This window comes from Coturnix japonica, chromosome 11, assembly GCF_054131305.1.
Source record: "Coturnix japonica strain WE chromosome 11, WE-NBRP24, whole genome shotgun sequence".
Classification (NCBI taxonomy): Eukaryota; Metazoa; Chordata; class Aves; order Galliformes; family Phasianidae; genus Coturnix; species Coturnix japonica.
Genome location: NC_140673.1, coordinates 25,349,153 through 25,373,188, shown reverse-complemented (window position 1 = coordinate 25,373,188; position 24,036 = coordinate 25,349,153). Strand labels below are relative to the sequence as shown.

At 41.6% G+C, this 24,036-nt stretch overlaps 1 protein-coding gene across 37 annotated transcripts in view; it reads left to right on the top strand.

The window, feature by feature from the left end:
• DAB1 (DAB adaptor protein 1) overlaps positions 1-24,036 on the top strand; it is a 341,210-nt gene that overhangs the window by 234,736 nt on the left and 82,438 nt on the right. For 14 of the 37 annotated variants that reach the window (XM_015870676.3, XM_085511825.1, XM_015870672.3 and 11 more), the window contains one exon: positions 9,284-9,396. The exons of 19 other annotated variants lie outside the window; for them this stretch is intronic. The gene's annotated coding sequence lies outside the window, so the exon portion shown is untranslated. Of the gene's footprint in view, positions 1-5,345; positions 5,451-9,283; positions 9,397-20,425; positions 20,520-24,036 lie in introns of those variants that run through there. 4 more of the 37 variants (XM_085511829.1, XM_032446393.2, XM_085511826.1 and 1 more) reach the window with 2 other exon arrangements.

The window sequence follows — 24,036 nt, the reverse complement described above, 5'->3', positions numbered from 1 at the left end:
TGCCTCTGTTAGGTTTTGAGGTTAACAGTGATGGGCTGCTGTACAGCATTAGCTTGTATTTCAGGATGTTGCTGCCATTGAGGACTCAGGGCAGAAACTTCCAACTGTGCAGCATGGTGAAGCCAAGCATAAGGGTAATTATGGAGGAAAAAAAATAAAAAATTAAAGAAAAAATAATTTAAAAAATTAAACTTCATTGCAGCTCAGCTGATACGCATGGAACTGTTAATATTTCAATTAGCCCATTCATTCCTTTATGTAATAACATGCACAGTCAAGCTATTCTCTCTGTTGCTGTCTTTTATGTCAGTTTTCTTCAAGCCTTGAAGCATGCTAAGCAGATTGAAACCTTCCAACAGCAAGAACAGATGATCTCATGGTGTTTCTGTCCCAACTTTGGCAACTCTACCACTGCCATCAAGGTTCTTATCATTGGGGGCTTTGCTCCTTTTTTAATGTAAGTTCTCCCATATTAGGGTTTTCATCCCTAAATGCACAAGCACTTATAAATCTGGTCTTTGTGCACCAGTAACTCTAACGACTTCATTCAGAAACGCTCAAGGCTCTGGTTATGGTTTTTAAAACACCTGGTAGTAGATGGCAATGAAGGCTCCCCTTTTAATTGTGCTATAATTAATACAAAGCAAATCAGCAGGAAGTGGTACTTCACACAGCGTGCTGGCAGTTGTGCTCAAGTTTAAAAGCAGTGGAATACGGGAGCGAATGTGATAAAGATCATTTTATGAATGGGTTTTTGTGGCTGCTGAAGTAATCTGAGTTTGTGGCTTCAGGATAGTTTTTGCTCATCGTTCCTGCGTAACATCTTTTGTGTATTCAGACCCATTTCTCTTCCTTATGAAAACAAGAGAAATATAATGTTTGGGAAGTTCTGAAAAGGAGATCGGATTGAATTGGCCACTTGCTGTTCCTGGCACTCAGATTTGATGACCCTTACTTCCCCAGCCATAGAGCTATTCACAAGCGCTGTGTGCGAGTTACAGCTGATGAAATTTGGTGAAGTTCTTTATTTTTAATCAGAACAGCCATACTGATTTACATCAAATGAGGGCTTGTCCACTGTTGCTATGTTACGTTTGTGGCAAATGCTAATTGATTTTGGTGCATACAGATCCTCAGAAAAGTGAGAATTGTTATTGAATGAGTCCAGCTGTGCCAGGCTCTAGTTTCTGGATTTTTAGTGCAGAGTGATCCTGGAGAGGACATGAAATCCTCTTTATGCTGTGAAACAAGAGAGAAACCAAATCCGCCCTGCTTCGGCCGTGGAGCAGTTCACACAGGCTTTGGCACTCCTAGTTTTGGGGCTGACAATGAACAGCAATCAGTTTTCATAAGGAGCTCTGTGTGCAGCTCTGTTTCCTGCAGCAGGACTCCCAGTCCAGCAAACTACTTCTGTGTGCTTGCTCCGACTGACTGTAACATTACTTGTGTTTTGTTGGCTCCTTTTATTTCATAATGTGCTGTGCTGGGCTTTTGGCTAAGATGAAGTGATGGCAGAGAGGGGAATGTCCTCAGGATGGTTTGGTCCCTCACCATGCAATGTAGAAGAAGCCTCATTTGTTAGCTTGAATGAGCCCATTCCTTGTGGCTAAAATTTAGGTGAAAAAGGCCTTCTTCTCAGTTGCTGATCTCCAGCTGCCTTGCTATTTCCAGACAGCAAAAATTCACATTAGCAATCCTGTGCACTTAACATGAGCCAGCACTGTGCTCTTGCAGCTCGGAAAGCAAATAGTATCCTGGGCTCTATCAGAAGAGAGGGGTGGCTAGCAGGGATGGGGAGCTTATTGTCCCTCTCTGTTTTGCTCTTGTGAGGTCCCATCTGGAGTGCTGTGTCCAGATCTGGAGCCCCCAGTACAAGAAGGACAGGGAGCTGTTGGAGAGGGTCCAGAGATCAGTAAGATAATCAGGGGCTGGAGCACCTTCCCTACAAAGACAGGCTGAGGGATCTGTTCACCCTGGAGAAAATAAGGCTGCAGGGTGTCCTCATTGCAGCCTTTTAGTACCTAAAGGGAGCCTATGAACAGGAGGGGAGTCAACTCTTTGAACGGGTAGATACAGCAGGACAAGGGAAAATTGTTTTAAATTGAAGGAGGGAAGATTTAGGTTGGATGTCAGGGGGGAAGTTCTTTACTATGAGAGTGGTGAGGTGCTGGAACAGCTGCCCAGAGGGGCTGTGGATGCCTCATACATCCTTGGAGGTGTTCAAAGCCAGGTTGGATGGGGCCCTGGGCAGCCTGGTCTGGTATTAAGTGCTGAGGTTGGTGGCCCTGCCTGTGGTGGGGGAGGTTGGAGCTTCATGATCCTTGAGGTCCCTTCCAACCAAAGCCATTCTGTGATTCTGTGTACCACTACAGTTTTCCTCTGTTCAAAAGCAGCTTGGAAATGGCCTGTGAACACTGCGGGGGGCTGATTCTGCTAATCAGTAATTTAGTTGGAACATTGGCAGAGGTGGGAATTGGTACAGGTAGGTGTCACAACAAATGAGGTGCAGGCATTTGTTTTGCAGGTCCTGTAACACAAGAAGAATTGTCTTGATTAGTACAGTGTTGATTTTCTTCATTGTGGCTGGAAATGTGTGCACAATTTGCATGTAGACAACGAGCAGAGCAAATATAATATCAGTGGTAATGTCTGTAATGGACTCCCACTGTGATTTTTTCCCCCTCCTCCTTTTGATGGATTAAATTGCATTACTGTAGTGATTTATTTTTCTTAGAGAAGTACCATTCTGTTGAATGATGGCAGATGTATTTCATTTTCAAGTGTGGACGGATGTTTTTATGAGTGAGAGCAACATTGGATTTTTCCAAGGTTGTCCACGGTTTGATTTGTTAGGAGAAAGAGGCAGCAAGAAAGCTGCAGGAATTGTGCTGGTCTCTATGAAATTAGGGCATGTACTGCTTCTTCTCCCCCATAATCATTCAGAGGATCACTGTGGGATTACTGCTTATTCAGAGAGTTGGAAAACACATACAAGCTGGAGCTGTGATCTCTGAGGATTTCTTTCAGTGCCAGACATGGATGTTACAGGTGTCGGGGAAGGAGCACCTTCAATCTAAGTTATAAAGAACAGAACAGAGATCATTTGCAATAGCTCTCTAGTTCATAAAGTGCTCAAAAGTTCAGCCTGGAGCTATGGAAGGTGGTTGTGCAGGTCTCAAAATGGGCTGAAGGACTTCTGTTGGACTGCATCTTTAGCATTTGTGTTTCACTGAATGAGACAAGAAGATTAACGTACAGTATGTCACAGTATCTGCTTCTGGAGCCCTTAGCAGAGTTCTGATTGTTCCTGTAAGAAGCTGGCTCCAGTGAACACATTAGAGCACAGGAATAAAGAGAATGAATGGTGTACTCGGATGTGCTTTAGCTTGTAAATGTGACAAAACTGCAGAAAGTGGAGTGAACATTGTCCGCTTAACTTGCAAGTAGGGATGCTGATGTCTAAAGGAACAGTTCCAATACTTGACAATTACTGATAGTGCTTTTAGGAGGATATTTTAGCAGAAGACACTCACACAGCTTGCAGAAGAACACAGGGAACAGGGAGTAGAGTTCTCATTTAGGTGACAGATGCCTAACTAGCAATGCTTCTTAATGCACCTCCATTGCAGTGAGGTAAGGGAAACTTCTCCATGTGTTTGTATTACCAATGTCTGTTTTTATGGTTTCTTACTAATATACCACACTTGGATACTCTTGTCACTGAGCCATAATCTTACCAACTCTCCCAGCTCCCCATAACATGTTGTAGCCTTAAAGTCAATGCTGCACTGTTAGAGAACCACCCTAGAGTATAAGTTACAGGGACTATATGTTATTGCCATCAGCTTCACTTTCTATTCATGAATAACTGTGTTAGGAACTTGTGAAACAGTCCAGTGGCTCCTCAAGGAGCTGCATCCTGTTTGCCATACAAGAACTTTTGTGTTTCTAATATTAATAAGCAAGACACAGTTCTGAGTTCTGAGCCATTAGGATTCAGCTGTGTGGAGGAATCTGTTATGCTCAACATTAGAAATTGCACTTGCCCTTAGTCTTTATGCCACAGAAAACTGACATTCTCTTGCTCTTGTTCAACACTTCACGCTGTTGTGTAGCTGTAAATCTCGCAGGCGGGGATGTTGCACCCTGGGGATTTGGTTTCTCCTTGTAGCGAGCACTAAAAGAGCTCTTGCTTTGCACAGCAGCCTGCAGGTCTGTCAGCTCTGCATTTACTTCTGACTTTGGTGCTTTCCTACGTATAGCATGTGAACAGAAAAATTGAACACCACTTTCCCAAATGGCCATCACAGCTTTCTAATTAGACACTTGATTTGTTTTTTCTTTCTTTTGTGACAGGTCTGAAGCGTCTCCCATTAGCATTATCGCTTCAATTGATGAAGTGTAAAACGAGTGAAATAGTTTCCTATGAAACAGTGAAATAGTTTCCCAGTGAAATAGGGTTTAACAAAGGAAAACATCCAAACAGATCCATGATCCACTTGCTCCCAGTTTCCAAACCCTGAATGCTTTTCAAGCACAAGTTTGTAAAGATCATTTAACATGGTAAAAACACAGCGTTTCTCTTTAGTCTAATTCTAGGAAGTGGTTCAACCCATTCCTCTTCCTTCATACCCTGAAAACCATCCCAGAGCATGAACTGTCACAATGTGACAAAGTTGCAAGCAACTGCAAGAAGCCTTTGGGACTGGGAAGTGCCCAGCAGAGCAATGGTCACCTATTCCCATACCTTGAGGCTGGAGATTTAAGAGCTAACTGGAAAATAGAGTACTGCAGACAGGTTGTGTACATACCATGTACCCTTTGATCATTCTGAAGGTATATGAATAAAAACATTAATGTTCTTGAGCCCTCAGCAGAGAGTTCAAGACATGCAAAGACAATGTTGATAAGTGGAGATGTAATTTATGTTCTTAAGGACAATATGCAGAGTGTCAAAGAAATGCTGAACATTCAGTGATATCCAGGTTACAAAGGAAGCTTGTAGTTCATGGAATTATATCTATGAGCCTTTTAATATACTTAGGTTGTTCTTTATCTCCTACAGAGCATTGCAGAATATGTTTCCCTGGAGGTGTCTGAAGTAAGGCTAGAAAAATCCTACCTGATCTTTAATAATCCCTCACACGCATGGTAATACTTCAGAATTGTACTATCATTGTATAATTTACACTTAAATCCTTTCGTCTCTGTGCTCCCTCCCTCACACACGCAAAAAATCCTTTGGTGTTATTGCGAGCCAATGTGTGTACTTGGAATACCTTGGCCTCGTTGCTGGTGTAGACTCACCTGCTTTAATTGATTTATTATGTTGCTGTTTCTTCCAGGGTGTAGGACTGAAAAATGCATTTCTCCTACTGTAGTTAATAGATTCAGGAAGTAATTTGCAGACCAGGAAACAATGGATCTGATATAATAAAAGCACTGCCTAGGTAATTCATAAGGAAGATAAACTTGTATTGTTAAGCTTGCACATTCTACTCTTTCTTGTAGGCTGTCTATTGCCCTCCTGTGCTTTCCACCATTAAGCAATAATGCTACTGCATTAGTGAAAAAGCACCGCTGCTTTGACTGGCTTTCAAAACCATGCACAAAATCAAATAATGTGTTTTACTGAGTTATGAAGAGCTGTGTTATTTGTTTATAACCACTCACTTAGTTATTGCTCTCTGTGCTGCATGTTAGAATTTAATCACCGCTCTGCATCTCTTGCACTCATGCAGGCTGGCATGGAGCAGCAAGGAGACAAAGCACAATGACTGGCAGCCGAGTGTTTCCATCAGTCAAGACGCTGATTTATTTCTTCGAGGAGGGGTGTAAAGGAAATGAGAATGGCTGTTTTTGTAACTGAGGCACTGAATAGTCATCAGTTAAGCTGCGAAGGTCATCTATAAGAGTTGAAATAGTTCTTGAGGAAGATAAAAACACTGGAGCATGTCTTGTCGTCTGCATGGCACGCAGCCTTTGTGAAGCTTGGGATGTCTGACATGTCCTGTAAGGGCAGCATAAAGGATAAGTCTGGAATCCATTTAGTTACAGGGTTTTCATTGCAGAAGAAGTTATATGAGGAATTACAATGCAGCGTGTTAGGAATTCTTCGTCATCTACCTAGCTAATATATGCAGCTGCAAAGTTTTTAGCTGCGTTCAGGGTGATTTATGTGCTGATATTGCAGAATGTTTAAAGTTGAATGCTCCTTGGCTAACAAATAAATCCTGTTTGGAATAGGGCAGGTAGCATGAATGTCTGTTAGAAGTGATTGATTCTGGAATACAAATTATAAGTTCTAGAGCAAAAAAATGAGAGCTAAAACATTGGTGGAATGTTATACAAAAATATTCATGTGCATGTCTGAAATAGATACATTCAAGTTTTTGTGGCCAATTTTGACATAATAGAAATCACATAATTATGCATTTCTCCTCTCTTTTCTCCCTAGGCTTAACTTTGTCCTTTCATAACAGTTTTTTTTTCCCACTTACCTTGTAATTTTAATCTGAAAAATGTCCCTTTTTTTTGCAGTCAAAGCGATATTCTGTAGCAAACTTGACAGCATTAGATGGTATTTTTAGGGCATCTTTTGCCCAATTCTGTATTCCATCTGAATGCATACGGAATCAGAAAAAGCGGGGGGTAGCTTAGAATGAAGTTAGGTCTTTGTAAGCCTTTAAATCTCTGGAGACCACTGCAAATCTGTGCTCAACAGGAAGATCTCCTGCCTATCAAGAGATGGCTTAGGGAGGTATTCCCTGGAAAGCCTACCTTGTGTTTCATGTTCTTTTTCTAACCTAAATCTCGAGGTTTTCAAACAAATTTCATTAAACATAGTCACATTTTCCTCAGACCTGAGTGAATACATTAAAATAAAAACAGTGCTACTTGAAGTAAAGCTTTTGGGGCTGATAGTAGAGAAACTTTTCTTGACCTCCAGTAAAACTGCATGGCTGAAGCTGCTATGGTGGGGAGAGGCAAGTCTGCTGCTCAGAAGGTCTCCTGCAGCATTTCTTCTCCCTCCTGGCCTTTTTCTGAGCTGACAGTCCATTCAGTCTGAATACGGATTTGTTCTTAATGTGTTGAACTGTGTTATTTAGCCCACTGCTGCAAGCCAAATTGTTATCCCCGGGGATAAAATTGCTAACTTGATTTAACACGGCTCCGTTAATCTAGAAATTCATTTCTATCTTCTCCTGGATCTTTCCACTACAGATTCTTTGTGTTTATTAAGTATGGTTTTGACAAAAAGACACAAATACACATTAGTAGTGACTATTTAGCTAGCTCTTCTATGCCCGGGAGAAAGCTGTCGGGAAGAACCTTGTCTTGTAAGAAGCAGTTAGGACCTGCATTAAGCCCTGCAGTGCCTGTGTTTGCACCGCATCGATCCCTTCGAAGTGAGACACTGAAGGAGCAGCTCTCTATTAGCGCCTTGGCTGCGAGTAATTACTGAAATGTGGAGCAGAATATCTGAGTGCTTTATTCATAATCTGCTTTGTGGCTGCATTCCTCGCTGCTGCATGTTTTGAATGCAGTTTTCTAAGGCGACCAGTTGAATACGCTTTTAGCACTGGCTAAAAGGATCTGCAGAGGTTAAAACTACTGCGAGGTGTGCTTGCCAAGGGAAACATCAGAACAGCCCCTTGAAGATCATGCATAAGGATTGTATGAAAGAGAGGATTTGCAAGTCTGGAATGTGCTTTTCTTACAGTATCTATTTCTATTTTCTTTCAGTTCTTGGTTATTTCAAATTTTGCTGTAATCTCAGAGATTAGATTGGAGATTATGCAGTCTGTAAAGGCTGAAGTGATTCTTGATGGTGTCTGGAGTATTTGCAAGGTTTTAGCAGCTGATAAAATGCAGATGAGTACATAAAACAAGTAATAGCATTTATAATTTATATTGCCAAGCCATTCCCCAGAGTTACAGAAGTGGGTTGACCCCCTCCATTTCCTTCAGTGTTTTCTTCAGTGTATTTCCTAGCAGCAAAGAATCACCTGTGTAGGGCTGTCTGGCAGTGCTGTTAGAGGGCAGCCCAGCAAACTTCCCATGAGGGCTCTTGTTGGCAGGATGGGATGTTGCTGTAGATAGGGAGAGTCAACACGTTTTGTAAGCACAAGTCATACTGGTGCTTCAAGAGTCGCAACATTAAATAAGTAAATAAAGCCAACATATTACGTGTCTTTGAGTACTAAATTGGTTGCAATTACCTGCAGGAAAAAAAAAAAAAAAAGAGTTGTTTTATTAATTAATTGACTTGGTGGAAAAAAAAGGCTAGTGACCCTCTGAAGGAATATCAATAACTGAAACATTCATTATGCAAACAAGGACTCTCTTTACTCTTCATTATTCATGGCTTAACGTGGAAATTGCCTTCTAAGAGAATGCTTCATTTGTATATATCCGTGGGTCTGGTTTGCCTGGATGCAGGCTTTGGGATGTGGCCTTATGGTGGCATTGGGACAGGGCTGCAGCCTTCATCCCCTCCTAAAGCTCACTGAGTTTTGCTGATGCAGTTACTGTGCTTCGTTGATGAAGGAGTGGGTGAAAGGAACAGGAAGGTATTTGAGGAGGTTTTGGGGTTTTGTTGTGGTGTGCAGGTGATTTCTGCAGGCTGGGAGAATGCTTTCCCCACAAAGAGATTTGCCTGCCTCATTCTGAAGTTTCTGAGAGCGTTGGCAAGTTCCGATTAAGGATTCCTATTGCATTTTATTCCTTCTCACATCCCTAAGGACAGCAGTCTAAAGTTCCCAGGGCTCCTTCTCACTCAGGTGTCCAACATTAACATACCTGCAAGAGGACAGGGAGGAAGAGCTGCCCTTTCTTTTCCAGCAGCTGAAAGGCTGCGCTGCGAGTAATCGTCTTTCAGTTTTCAATATGCACACAAAAAGTGGTAGCTCCGCAGTGCCAGAAAATCCTTCACTCCCCAAAGATTCAATTGTACCTTTTTATAAGTGTAAGGCTTTAAGATTTCCCCTTTTTAGTGCTTTGGAACTTGCTATGCCCACAGCAGGAAGGGCTGATGAAGAAATACATCCCCCCCTTCGCCTTGTAGCCTGATGAATTGTGGAAGTCCTGATTGAAAATTCTAATCACAGCCTTGCAGTCCTTCAGATCACAACCCTTGACAGTTGATTCACTCCTTTTCATGCCTGCTGCCTCTCGCTGCTTCTGGTTCCTCTTATGCATGAGTCTATCATTAGCACACAAAGCATGATGGATTGGTTGGGGTACCTCCATCCTTAGAACCTGGGAAATGCTTCTCTTTCAGAATCAAAGAACCTGTGTGTGACATCGTCATGAATGAGAGAAGAAAGTAATACAGTATTGGATGTGCCTGTTTGCTGCCACTGTTTAGAGAGAAAATGATGCATTATGGGGAATGTAAGTATATGGCCTGTTGTGGTTTTTTTCCTCTCTCCAGGCAAACGAAGCAGAAAATCATGGATATTAATGTGTAAGCTTAGTCTGGCAAGTGCATCCAAGTTGTAATGCTTCTCTGAAATAGAAACTGTACGTACAAAATTTTACTTAAAAATCAGCCTTTTTGTGAAGCATTGGAACTTTCAGTGTGAGCTGATGACCAAAATGATTAGGAATAATTGGCTTTGATACTGGCCAAGGCCTGGCATCATTTCTGAGGGTTCTTTTCCAGAGATGCCTTCGACAGGAAACTCCTGCAAATATTTGCATCTGCAAAAGCAGAAGTTCAATTTGCAAATGATTTTATTTGTCTGTGTGACTTGGCATTTAATGATTCACTGAACAAGACAGTTAAGTTTTGGCTCTGGCGAGAGATTGATAGGAACAATTTTCAAATGTGGGATCAAAACAAAGTGAAAATATGTCATGTTCAAATACAGAGCTCTGATGCGTCATGTGGTCCTCTAATAAATGAAGTAGCTCTAGAAACCTGACAGATCTGCAAGAGAATGTTTTTAAATTTATGATGATTAATTTTCAAGATGAACTGCAATAAAAAATCCGTTAGTAGATACTTAAAGAAGGTGAGGGAAGGCAGCTTTCTGAAATGAAAACAAGCAGGTAATGATAAGGCTGCTTTCCCTTTTATATCAGGCTTTCTAATATTTGCGCAGTGGGTGAACTGATATTCTGACTGCTGCAATAACAGCTACTCGTGCAAGTGTAACATCTCATGGAAGTTCCACTGCTTGGATTTGTGCTGTTCTTTTGTATTGGTGGTGCCACGAAGCAAAGCTGAAGGTTTTCTACCAGAACTGATGATTCCCTCAGAGCCATCGAAGTAAAACAGCACTGAGCCCAGTGAGAAGACAAAAGTAGCTCTAGTATTTCTAGGAAGAAAAACTAACTCAACAAGTTCATTCATCTTGAGTATTTGCATTAGTGCATCTAGAATGTTGTTCAGTAATATATAAACTGGTGTATTTATTAAACATTGGTAGTATTGGGCTAAAATATGCCTTGATACCATTTGTATTTAGCATGAAGTCAACCATACCTGCCAAGTGCTTAAGTTTTATTTGTATTGATTCATGTTTATTTTTGGCTGCGGGGTTCCTTGCTTCACTTCTTCGCATTTCATTGTGTTTGCACAGATGCCTTGGCAATTGACAGGTGCAGAATAGCTTTATGCACCCATTAGTACAAGGTAGTTGGTAGCAAACATGACTTAATGTAATGATGAAGGAATTAAACACTGGGACAGATCCTAGATTACTGTCTGAAGAGCCATTCTGGTCATTTATGTTACGGTTTTTCAGTGGAGCTACATATCATGAACAAGGTCCCTGTTGGTCTCTGTCAGGTCCTTATCCTATTGTGTGCAGGGAAAACAAAGATCAAGGTAGATCTGAAGAGCATAAAGATCTAAATGTAAGATAAGAAATGAGAGGAGGAAAAAACGTACCAAAACAAATGAAACATACATGCATGTGTGTGGTATATTTTGCTTGCTGCCCCTAGTGTGCTTTGAAATGGCTTTCAAATGCTTTGGTCCTCAGTCCTTAACATCAGGATTCAATTATGTCCACCGAGGTCCCCAAAGAATAACCAACATCATGCTGAAACTGCATGCTCTTTTCCTCCAGCCAATGCCAATATCTGTACTGGGGGGAAAAAAAGAATTAATCTGTTCTTTGCAGCTGCTTACAGCTCTGTGTTTTATCAGTAGCTGTGGAAGGGGAATGCTTGTGTTTTGTGCTTGTCCAGTGTGCATGCAGCTTTTCAGATGGAATCAGTGCTTATAGGGGGAGTATCTTTCATCAGCATGTGTTCAGTAGAGATCGGCGTTAATTAGTTTCTTGAAATTAAAATATGTCTGTATTTCCGGAAGCAGAAATAAACTAGCTGAGATTGTCAAGTGACCATAAGAAATCTAGCTATGCATCTGTCATTAACATGCTCTATTCTCTATGTTGGAATCCCAGTGCCTACAATATGTGTCGGGTTATGTACTGTACTTCACTCAACGACTGCATAGCCTATATATGTAACGGTTACAAATGGCCAAGTATTGTGGAGTGTTATGCAGTGATTCTGCATGGGCTTGTTTACACTTTGGGCCCATTGAGTGCATGGTCCCTGCTGTGTAAGCTTTGGAGGTTAGTTTTGAGAACACCTGGAAGAAAACGTTCCATAAAACGGAGCACTGGTTTGCGCATTGCGTGTCTTGCTCTGCATTGATCCTGTGGTGAAGTTCTCATCTTGCCTCAGTGCCTCCCAAGTGTCCGTGGTGCTGCTGTGTTGGGTCTCATTGACTTGTGTGGAGTTTTTGTGCCGTGTTGGCACTGCCTAGAAGAAAGAAAGATGAAAGGTTCTCTTAAAGCATCGTGTATGAAAGTTGCGCTAAATAGATGATGTAGGCTCTGCTTGTAAATTCAAGAAAGGTGCTGTATATGTTCTTACAAATGAGATGATGCCTGTGGTCATTGTAATGCAAGCATGTAACTTGGAAGCACAGAGTAGAAAATGCCTTTAAAAAGCGAGGCTGGTATTTGAAATTTGTTTTCTGAATCCTTTAAAGAAGTGCCTAATTTATACCTGCCTCAGAGAATAGCATTCTGACATTTAGAAATGGGCTCTTGGCTTTTTCTGTTTTTCTAGCTGTGACCTGCGTGTCCTGGGTTATGTCAAACCTGGAATTTGAAGTTTGAAGCTGGAGCCCATCTGTGCATGCAAAAAAACTGTGTTCAGTACTTCAGTACCAATACCGCACATGCTTATGGGGTAGTTCCCATCTGTGATGCGAGTCGCCGCTATCCATACAGCTGTTAGTTTGTTAAATGAGATTGCATTTGTTAGTTAATTGTATATTAAGAAAATATCGGGTTTGAGTGGTTGAGAGTTACAGACCTTATAAAATCTCCTAATGATAATGAAAATTGAGACGGGAATTACTTGGCTTTGGGTCGGGCTATGTGTTCTTTCTTCATAATGAAGGCTGTGGTTCATACATGCCTTTGTACTTGCTCAGATGGACATTTGCACACTTGAAAGTCTTGTGAAGGGGCTGTGCCCACTGGGAAAGCTGACTGTGAGCTCAGTGCATGCTGGAAAAAATGGGAAGTGCCAAGGAAACCAAATTCCCATTCTGTTCTGCTGTGTTGTTGGAGTTTGGACTGGATGTTCTTAGAGGTCTTTTCCAACCTTAATGATTCTATGATTCTGTGAGCTAAGGAATCATTTTTGCAACAAACAATTCAGTCTCCTGACTTTCTTTTTAACTTCTATTTCAACAAATACATGCAGAGCCTGATGAAGAGCCAGATTATGTGCAAAACCATGGTCTGTACTTTCCTGACAGCATGGATTTCTGTGTAGGCCATTTTACAGTCCGATACGAGGCTCTATTAAATATTTTTAAAATGCTGTTATTTTAAGCAGTAATCAATTTGTCGTGTCTGAAATGATCTGGACTTCCATTTTCACATCTAGTGATGAGGTGGAAAGGCTGTTCAGCTGTTTGGTACTTTCATTAACAGGACAGTATTAAGCTTTGAAAGTCCTCCGGAGCCTTTGTCTCTGTTGGAGCATTGTGTGTGCTGTGAATCTTCCCTAATAGTTGAACCAAATGAACTAAAATAGCCTTTGGGCTATTTTGTTGCTCTATGTTGTTGGGAAAAAAAAATTCCTGTGCCATTTTGCATTTACTGTCTGTGAATCAAACTGTGAAAACTAATTTAAAAACTTTCACACTTGGCTTGAATGAGGACTGTCAGTGCTTGGAGAATGTTAAATTGAATGCAATTAGCTCAAGTAGGCAAGCTTGGATATACCCAACAGCCTCAGAGTGCCCAGCCCTAATGACTGCTCTGAGAAACGAACACTGAGGTTACAGAAAAGAGTTTAAAGGCATTAAGTTGCTGCTAAAAATGTAGCCTGTATAGAACAGAGCTTTGATAACAAAGCGGCTTGAATGCTGAGGGGTAGGGAGGTTGGGAGGCCCAGTGGAAAGTTAGGTAGTACACTGTTCTGCTTTGGTGAAACAACAGATAAACCTGCTTATAAATGTTAAAGGCATTTCTCCTTTTTCTTTTCACACCTTCTCCCCCCAATATCCTTTTAGTTTTTTTTGCTTTCTTCTTCCTTTTTGGAAGAGATCACCTGCTGAGTTTTATTTTTAGGTGCTGAGCGAGCTCTCAGCTCAGGTTGTTCCATAAGGATTGTGGTAAGTGACCACCGAAATTCCCAACAGAGCCCCCTGTGGTACATTGAAAAGAACCAAGTCTGCAAATTAGCATTTACGTGCCATCCATTCTTATGTGGGCGACGCAAGTTGTGTAGACAAAAGCAATATTTTCAGTTAATGAAGCTCACCATAAGCACTGTTCACATTTAACATATTTACAGGGGGTAGCATCCAGTCAAAAATTCCCATTAATTCTTTTTGCATGAATTTTGCGTGCATGAGTGCATACATTTATGTGCGCATTTGTATATATGTGTGCTCTATCAGAGCATGCAGTGTTAAAGCATATATAGTAACTCAGAAGGAACCACTGAAGAAGTTACATTATGCATGGAAATATATTCAGCAGAAAACTTAAAATAACTATTTAATGGGGAGAAAAAGAAAAATAATGCTGTTTGACATGAGGAATCTATTTTGAACTGTAGCGTATGCACAGTCTGTTTTCTGCCCTTCCTTCCTCGAAATTGTTGCCTGAAATATTATGGTGGGATGCAAAGGCTGTGCTTTAATCTTCATTTGCCTTTTTGCTGAATGCTGCCAGGGTATTTTTTAAATGGAGAGCAACATTGGAAGTTGGCAGCATTTGGCACTGAAATCATATAGAAATGGCAGTCAGGATATGACTTTGGGGTCGTAAATAATACTAGATGAAAAAAAAGCATCTTAATGGTGATTTTAAAACAATTTCAAGGGCACATAAATGAAACTTCCGCTTTAATTTGGTTATATGGGCAGCAGGGGGAAGGTTTGTAATAGTTGTGTGGATGTAAAGCTGTGAATGAACTTGTTCAATCTGTTTATCCAAATGTTCTTTAATGGATAAGAGTAGAAACAAATTAGCTGGGAGTTAATTATTGAGCTTCAAACAGAGTTATTCTTCAAATAATGCTCTGAAAGCTCTGAACTGCCTTGTGTTTCAGTGCTGAATGGACTGGCAGCGAGTTACTTTCTGCCATACAACTGCGGGTCTCTGCTGTGGCCATCAAGGTGTGTGTTCACAGAATCTCATTTGTAGGAGTCCATAGAATTATAGAATCATTCGGGTTGGAAGGGACCCTCCAAAGCCATCTAGTCCCACTCCCTGCATTGAACAGGGGCACCCACAGCTCCATCAGGTACACAGGGCTCCATCCAGCCTGAGCTTGGGTATCTCCAGGGAAGAGGCACCCACCAGCTCTCTGGGCACCCTTTGCCAGCTCCTCATCACCCTTATTGTAAAAAACTTCCTCCCTTATAACCAATCTAAATCTTATGGGTTAGGGAGAACCTCTGTAGAGGTCGTCTTTGGCGAAGTTATGAGATTCTGAGCTATTTTCCTTACAAGCAGCTAAACTGGTTTGGAATTTGGGGTTTTGGAGTTTGGGACCAGCACTGTGCTGCTCGGCTGTCTTGGCAGTGCTGCCTGTGCAGACCAGCCCAGTGCTGTGTGGTTTGTGGATAGGAGCTGAGAAAGCAAGACAGAAACTTTTCTTGGCTGTCTGTCAGATCCCCTAACGAAAGTCTTTGGCTCAAAGATGGACTGCTGTGTTTTTGTGTCTTTAGTTTATTTACTGAAGTATTCAGCTGTTCATAATAACAGGAACTCTGTGAGCGCTCGGGGCCTCAGGACTGTTTTGTTTTGTTGGTTTTGTTTTTAATACATTTTGATATTGCTGAGGCACAAACAGACCAGAATGTCACAGCTGGAGCTGGACATCATCTTTTCTTCCCTATCCTTCCCTTCCAAAGTCTAGTTGAGAGATCCTCACCTCTGCTGAATACTTACCATGTATATTGCTAAGTAACTTGCAGAAGGAAGTGCTGAAAGATCGCAGCCAAATTCAAGAGGCACTGCAATATGGTTGTGCTACACCCACGCATCCTCTTTTTACTCTTATGTTATTATACGCATACATGAAGTGTAAATTACCACTGCGTAGTCAGATGCATCAGTGAAGAAATTAATGTTGTTGAGTTGTGAAGTTGTGCATGAATGGTGGTGTGGTCATGTAGTAACTTTTCTTTCCACTTGGTCTTTGTGCAAAGGAACTGATCTGTGCTTGCAATAAAGCATGGGAAAGGCAGCCACTGTCTGCAGGAAACTCTTGCATCCTGAGTGAAGTAGGAGGAGAAAGGGATGATCTTTAAGACAAGAGGGAATGGCTTTAAACTGAGACGGGGCAGGTTTAGGTTAGATATTAGGAGCAAGTTTTTCACCTAGAGGGTGGTGACGCACTAGAACAGGTTGCCCAAGGAGGTTGTGGATGCTCCATCCCTGCAGGCATTCAAAGCCAGGCTGGATGTGGCTCTGGGCCTTTAAAATCCAAGTAGGATGAAGAATTCACAGCAGATGATAGTGTGGAAAAGCTTTGCAAGAGAAGAGCAATCAAGTAGGGGTAATTAGAGTTACTGTTTAAATATGCAGAAAGGCAAAAGCATATCTGGAAAAGCAGAGTGAAGTTATAACAGCGGAACACTAATGTAAGAATGATTTGTAAGCAATAAAATTACATCTCCCTGACTTTGTGAGTACAAAATAATAAGCGTTGTGGAATAATGGAGGCTGTAATAGGTTATAAACTTAGTGATATGTGATTTTACCATTAGATTTTACCTGAAGGGGGGATGGATTGCCTTAATGCTGATTGTAGCTTAGTTAAGTGAGGATTGCAGGTATTTGGGATGTGGGCAGTAAGGGAGGAGAATAATTGCTCAGGTAATCTGCTAGCAGCTAACTCAGAATAATGATGTGAAGCTGGACTCTGCTCACTGTTTTAACATCTTCCTTCTGTTCAGCCTGAGTGTTTGAAAGACTTTGGAGGGTAGAGATATGAATTGCATATCTTCCAAAACTGCTGTTGTTACTGCCTGCTGTTTAGTTATGGAAGCTGAAACAAACCAAAGCAAACTTTCACATGAGTAGAGGTGCTTAACCCAAAGGTCCTGGCCAACTTCCAGGTGAAGTAATTAACTTCCACCTCCTTGAATTCCCTCTCGTTTTAATTGAATTAGATATTCCTCACCTTTTGGCTTTAAGCTCAGTTGCTAGAACAGCAAAGTTTTTCACTGCAGCCATCTTTTATTTCATATTAAGTTACATTATCCCTCTAGAGTGTTCTAATTGTACCAGGTGTTTCAGGAAAGCAGTACACAAGGTCAGCCAAAATCTCACCTGTTTTTAATTGATTTTCTTTGCTGTGCTGAAAGGCACTCACTTGCTGGCACTACTGATTGCCCTCTCACCTTATAGGGCTTGTAGAGGCTGTGTAATCAAAGAGAGTTTAAAATAACACTGTAGGAAGCCTCCTCTCTGCCTGCCTGAATTCCATCTCATGTGTGGAGCTGCTGAGCTCTAGGAGATCACTGGGAGGTAAGAATTCATGTGTGCTTAGGTGCTCTGCTGGTCACTGAGGATACTTCCTGCACTGCAGAAACAACTTGTAAACAAGGGGATCTGTGCTTTCTCTCCCCTGTTTACAGCTTAGTTTGTAGTGTGCCAGGAACTTCTGTTCAGGCACTGGGGCCGAAATAATTGATTTCTTCACCGTGTGCCATTGCACTGCATTTGGAAACCCAGGTTCTGTGGTTGATGTGTGCTGTGATTCTGCAGCGATGTTAATTAATGAGTGCAGATATCCCAAGGATGTATGTAATATGAGAGTGAATACATGGTTTAATTCCGAGAATTACGTGGACGATACAAAGCTTTGATATGGATAAAATTCAGATTAGTTCACTTAACGCTTCACCTGGCCCTAATGATACCTAAATTTAGAACTTGCAAGCACCACTGCCTGTAATCAGAATATGTTTTACCCTGCATAAAACAGAATTACTTCAGTCAATTCGCATTAGCCAAGTCTGAATGTTGTGTCTGTTTGGATTTAGTTGCTCTCTGCTGATGACAGAGCTCTGTTTGGCTTTTTATTTGACCTGGACATGTGCATCTTTCTTAGTCCTGTCAATCTTACGTTGTTCAGTGTACTCCTGATACTGAAAATCCAAGGTTCATGGACCTTTATTAGATTATAAAGTGCATTTCTTGTACCTCTTACATTTACTATTGGGCACGAGGATTTTTTCCCCCCAGATGATAACCTGGTACAGGATTTTGTTGGCGTTTCCTACTCTGACCTTTCTGAAAATTCTTGAAGGAAGAAATGTGAGGCACAAGAAGATGTGCAGGTATATCTTTGTGGGAGAGTCTTAAAAGTTAGTAGTATAATGAACACATCTGAGCCTCTTTTCTTTTCCCAGTTGAGGAGCATATACCCTGCAAGCAATTGCACAGTGCTATGGCTGATAAATGTGCTTTCTACAGCAGCCTATCCCCTTTCTCTGTATTAATTCCATAGCATCTCAATGAACTGACATAAAGCTTTTTTATCATAGGCTTGATTTTGTTGATACACAAAGAGGGAGGGTAAAAACAGCATCCTGTCTTTCATCCTCCTGGATTAAGCATGATGACAGCTGTACGGCGATGCAGACCAAAGCAGAGGGACAGGGGACAGGTAGCTTGGAGAAGGAAGGATGCAAGAAATGGGTTCTTGGAAGTTGCTTTCCTTCTGTTGACTTAGTGCATCTCCTTGTGTTTCAGTTCAGGCTTGCTGTCTGCCATAGGAGTTCCTTTAATTCATGGGTGCGATCCCTTATGGTATATGGCATAGTGGTGTCTGCACTGTATGAGACCAATTCATATTGGATAAAGGCATAGGTTTGCTTTTGCTCCAGCTTGACTTTTTTCTTTCTTTTTTTTCCCCTTTTCTTTTTAACTAGTCTATTTCTCATGTGTCTTATGGTTTTTCCTTGAATTGAGAGGAATGCATTCAATTTACCAGTAAGAGATGTATGGATTTTGCACTGCATGCTTGTTTTCTTGATGATGTATTAAGCAATGGCTCCTGAAAAGCTGCTGGCATGAAGGTTTGCAGATTTACACCAGTGATTTTTACTGTGTTTTATAGATAGCCCTTAAATGCCTTGCAGGTCAACTGTTTTTGAAATGGATAAAAGTGTGCTAATTCCTTCAAGGTAAATCAGAAGGATTATGACATGTAGGAAGAAGAAACTGCCAGACGGTTCATGAGCAATAGAACCAGGGCTGACCCAATAGCATCTCTAAAGCTTCCAATAAAATTGCCTGAGGAAGCTGCCAAGAAGCCAGATGCTGCTGCTGGAAAAATACCTTCTGTAGCTTGGCATTTGTCCTGTAATTGCTTCCAAGAGAGAGTAAACTGTAGCATGACAGTGGAAGGTGAATGGCTCCTCTCTGCATGCTACTTGGGTAATTTTTACAAATGTGTAGAAAATAAGCATGATTTGGTGATGCATTACCACTGAAGTAGGTGTAGTTTATTCATGTAGCTACTTAACTCCCCCAGCTGAATAATATCAAGAACATCTCTCATTTTTAATATGTTTTTTCTTGGGTTTTTGGTTTTTTTTTTCCCCCCCCCTTACATTTTTGCTTGGCAGTAGTTTGATATTTCTCTTCAGTAATTCCATTGGCAAGATCTCTACATGATCACTTAGGCTTTGATTCTTCCAGTGTGTGATGAGGCCGTGCAGGCCACATACCTGAAATTATCAGGTTAGGGTTTTGTATTTTGTTTTATTTTTGATCATTTGTATATTTTCCAGCTGTGAAATTTCTCCATTCAAACCCAGCAGCCATTCCCAATCACATTGGTCTGGAATCACCTGTTGCCCATTTTAGCTGCCAAATTGAATTACCTGTGTGAGCAGCCCTGCTGGTATGAAGGCTTGAGTGTTTACGTGGGATTGTCAAAAGTATTTCTGTAACTAAAGCTCATTTACTGGGATTTTAAAGATCCTGATATCTTACAGTTGTTTAACAACAGCATAACACCATTTTTTTTGCCTGGATGTCAAATTCATGCTTGCGATCCCAGAAAGCTTTTTCTTTTTTCCCCTTTTCTCTGCAAGTCAATGAACTTTGGTACAAGCCTGCTCACCGGGCCTGGTGTAATAAATCAGAAGTCTATTTACAGCGAGATGAAGCCCTTTGATTAGTTTTCCTCTTACTTAACTGTCAGGGACAAGGGCTGAGTGCTGACAAATGGCAGTGAGGAAAGATCCTGGCAGAGGAGTTTTTGTTGCTGACAAAAAGGAAGTTTGCTTTACTTTGGTGTCATGTCAGGAAGCATTTAGGAAATTGAAGAGCACGATGTATAGGTTAATGTGTGGGACTGAGCTAATGTGAAAGGAACCTGGAAGAGCTGGTGTGAATTCATGTCCCCTAGGAGGCAAAGCATTGCTTCAAGATCTGTTTTAGTGTTCAAAGTGTAGATCTTGTGTGGGTGTTGCATTCTATGTTATTTAAAATGAATGAGGAGTTGAGTCCCAGTCTAGTATTCCTTGCAATAGTAAGAAAGCGATCTTGAAATTAAAAGAAAAAGCTGAATTAAGATATTCCTGTAAAGGATGGGAGATGAGTAAGCTGCCTTCAACTTACTGCACAACTTTAAATCCTGCTGAGCTGTCCAGGATGTGAGGCATTTAATTCCGTAACCTTTTCTTCCAATTAGAAGCACAGATTCTGATTGCAAGGAATTTGCATTTAAATATAAAATGTGGTGGCTGTGACATTGCTGTTACCTTCTCCCTGGTGATGTTCCTGACTGCATACTTCCCTGCTTCCTTTGGCGTGATGATTGCACCACTGAGCTTTAGTAATCATTTAACAGCTCTAATTACAGAATACTGTGATCCCAGCTGTGTACTTTGTCCTTTTTCCCTTCTCAGTCTTCACTCTGTTTCTTTGGTGTTGAGAGGATCGCAAAAGAGCCGTTCTCCTGCTTTGCAAAAAATAAACTCCAAAGGCCCTGCTTTGGTAACGTACAGGTTTGCATTTTCACTTTGCTTTAGAGTTAATGGCAGTGTGGTTTGGACCAATAGGGGTTGGTTGGTTTGATGTTGTTTACATCAGTCACACCAGCATAACTTCACTGACACTAATGCAGATCCACCAGCATAAAATTGGTGTAACTCCAGCTCCATTAAAACCCATGGAGTTACGCCAATAGAAGTCAAATGCAGCGCTATTGATTTTGTGCTGGTGTGGCTTTATGGGCTGTAATGGGGACAAGGCAGCTTTCTGCTGGCAGAGGTCAGAATGCAGCCAGGCTGTGACTGGGCAATATCTGAGCACTTATGAGCTTGGGTTCTTGCTTGCTCTTACCCAGTGTTATCATAAATTCATTTTCTTTTCTGCTTTGGAGTCAGTGAAGGAGTAGAGGAAAGTCTGAATGAGGGGACAGCTGTTAGCAAGCCCCATTGAAAGGGGTGGTGGGTGCTGTGTTCCGGAGTTGAAGCTGGTGCTGGGCTGTTGGAAATCAGGCTGAGAGCAACTTTCTTTTAGAAAGCACTTGAAGGAAACAGTACCAATGTTTTTCTCTTGGTCTTCCAACCAATTGGTGCAAATCTCTTTGGTGCCTTTTCTCTTTGCATTGTTTTCAAGAATGCCAGCCTTGATATAAAATAGAAACTGTTCTATTCGATGGAACTCTTAGTAATTTCCCATTCAAAATGTTTATGAAATCGGTTCATTCCTGTGAGCAGTGTCTATTTCATCCAGTCAGCATATTCTATGAGAGGGAAATTTGCAGCACTTCTGGTGAATAAGCGCTGAAGTGAAGTGCAGTATTTGCCGCTACAAGGAGTGATTTCCAGGAGGAATTTCAGTAATTATTCCTGCTGTCATTGGAATACTAATAAACATCTCACTTTGGAAATATGCTGTAGGTCAGTTTTTTGGCAAGATGCTGTTCTTGTTGTAAATCAGCTCCAGTGGTGCTGCTCGCACCATCTGAGGAGCACAGAGCGTGCCTGGAAGATGCCCTAGAGACAGAGTAACGAGGCACGTTGTAAACCACAAAGAATAAACTGAGGTGGGCCACAGTTGCCAGAAGGTTATTTTGCAAACAGGGGTTTGAAGAACTGGAGATTTGAGGAACTCATCTTGCTGGTGGGGAAAAGACAAGGATGGAAAACCTCCTGCAGCAGCACAGAGCTGGTGTGCCATCCATAGGCTGGTCTCCATGTGAGGCTTTGTGCTCGGGTACTCAGCCTGAGTAACAGCTCTCCCTGGATAGCAATCCTTCAAACTTAAGCTGTTTTTCAGTTTTCAAGGCTCTTTTAAAAAATGGTTTTGTTACTTATATTCTGCCCTTTCGGTATTTCAGGTTTTGCTTTACGCTTGCAAAGTCACGTGCGTTCCTCTTCCTTTCCAGATGATTATAGGGATGCATTGGAGGAAAGGAAAGGAATTTCAAGGCTGTGGTGGTCTAAATTAAGAGCTGAGGATGGCAGTAGGATTTCTGTCAAACCCCTGTGTGGGAGGTGCCAACCTCTTATGAAGGACCTGCTGGATCCCACTCCAGGGCCATGGAAGACCTAAATACCTAGGGAATGCCAGGGCTTAGTTACAAAACCTTCCTAAGGCTGCTTTTCCTTTACATAAGCAGATGGAAACTGCTTTTAGGAGAGGGAAATGCTGAAGTTTTGATGCCCTGAAGGCGGAGTTCAGGTCATCCTGTGTGACCTCTTGTCCCTTGGGCCAGGGGAAGCCCACCTCAAAGCTCCTTTGGGAGCTCAGCAGAGCATGGGCCAAGAAGACAAAGGATCATGGTTTTATAAACACACAGCTGAGGAATGGGAGGTGCAACCTGTGATAATCCTGGCTGCAGAGGGAATCTACAGAAGTATTTATTCATCCAAGGCTTTAGGTCTTACGCCGGCGTAGGAGTAATACAGAATGCAGGCTTAAGACTTGGAATTAAAAGCCAGTTAATTCCAAAAAGCACCGATTGTGTTCGTGCTGTATCCACTTAATAAGGGAATAGAAAATGTCAGTATTTTGTTCAAACGAAGAGCTCGGAATCCTCTTTAGGAAAAGCTGAGGCATGCACATAGCATTGTAATAGGTGGAACAGGAGCGAGGCGCACAAGAAGATCATTAAGAGTGGCTATATTTAAGATTAGGGCTTTTAAATATTATTGTTATTGCTATTAAAAATGCAGCTGACAGAATTTTGCCTTCAGAACAGGGAAATGTGGCAGAGCTGCTCGAAGCTCGTAGCATCTCATTGCTAGAACACATGCTGCGGTACTCGCCACAGTTGGGAGGCTGTAGTATTTAACAGCAGTGACCTAGATTGGAGGAGACAATAAAAGCTGTTGCGGTGAGGAGCAGATTGACTGCCGTTCTCATCTGGGTAATAAACAACTGAAATATGGACAGGGTATGGAAGTTTACTAACGTAGCTTACATAAAGGCCTATAGTTCGGGAGGAATTGTCGCTGTAGCAAATTCAGTTTGAACTGTAGCTTGATCTGACAGATGTTTATGTGTTCCTGTTACAAAGATGTCTATTGCTTTATTCAAGGATCTCTGAGCCCGGGAGAGTATGACCTGATTAGGTTTTAAAGTAAATCAATATGTGAACCTGTCCAAAAATAGACATGCATTTATTTTTTAAAATATTACTCAGTTGGGAGAGCCTCGAGGGGATACAGCTTTTCTGGAGAGCTTCAAATGAGATAGCACTCATACGTCGCTGTCTTAAAATATTCAGTGCCATTCAGATGTTACTGCTCCAGCTATTCTGTTGATAGCAGCTGACAAGAGGAGATGAAATTCTTGGTGCTTTGTACCCAAACACAGCTTTTAGGACACTGAAACTTGCTTAACTCTTGACCCTGTGGGTAGTTTGTATTTCTTTTAAATTCACTTCTTTCTTCGGATCTTATTTTAAAGGGAGCTATTAGAAATGTTTTCTTTTTGTCGGGTGGTTCCTCATAGTGCTTCGTGCCATCTAACCTTTAGGAAAACAAAAATCCAAACTCTAGAAAAATCAACTGTCAATCCAGCTGTGACTTGAGAGATGCTTTAAGTAAGTGCCACTGAGCTGGAAAGGCTGATGCATCCCCACTGTGCTGTAAAGCTGAATATGAAATGGGGCTGTGCAGGGGGGAGGGGATGGGGATGTGGGCAGCAGGGGACATCTGTTCTCTCCCTGTTTGCTGGGAGATTGCAAGCGTTGGTGTAGAGCTGGCTCCTGCGGAGGGGTCCCACAACCCCCCTGCCTGGGGGACTCATTGCCTTCCTCCATTTCTCCTCGGTCAACCTTCACTTGCATTTCCTTTTCTGCCATTTTCCTAACTAACGGCGCCAACAATAAACGTTTGTATTTTATTAAAGTGCCCTCAGAAGGTGCGTATAGCAAGCACCCCAGCTTAGATTTGTAAGTTGATTGGGTTTTTTTCTTCCTCTTTTTTTGCTCTTCTGTACTTCCTTAGACTCCTCAATTCAAAATCAGTTCAGCACATTTGGAAAAGCTATCTCTGAA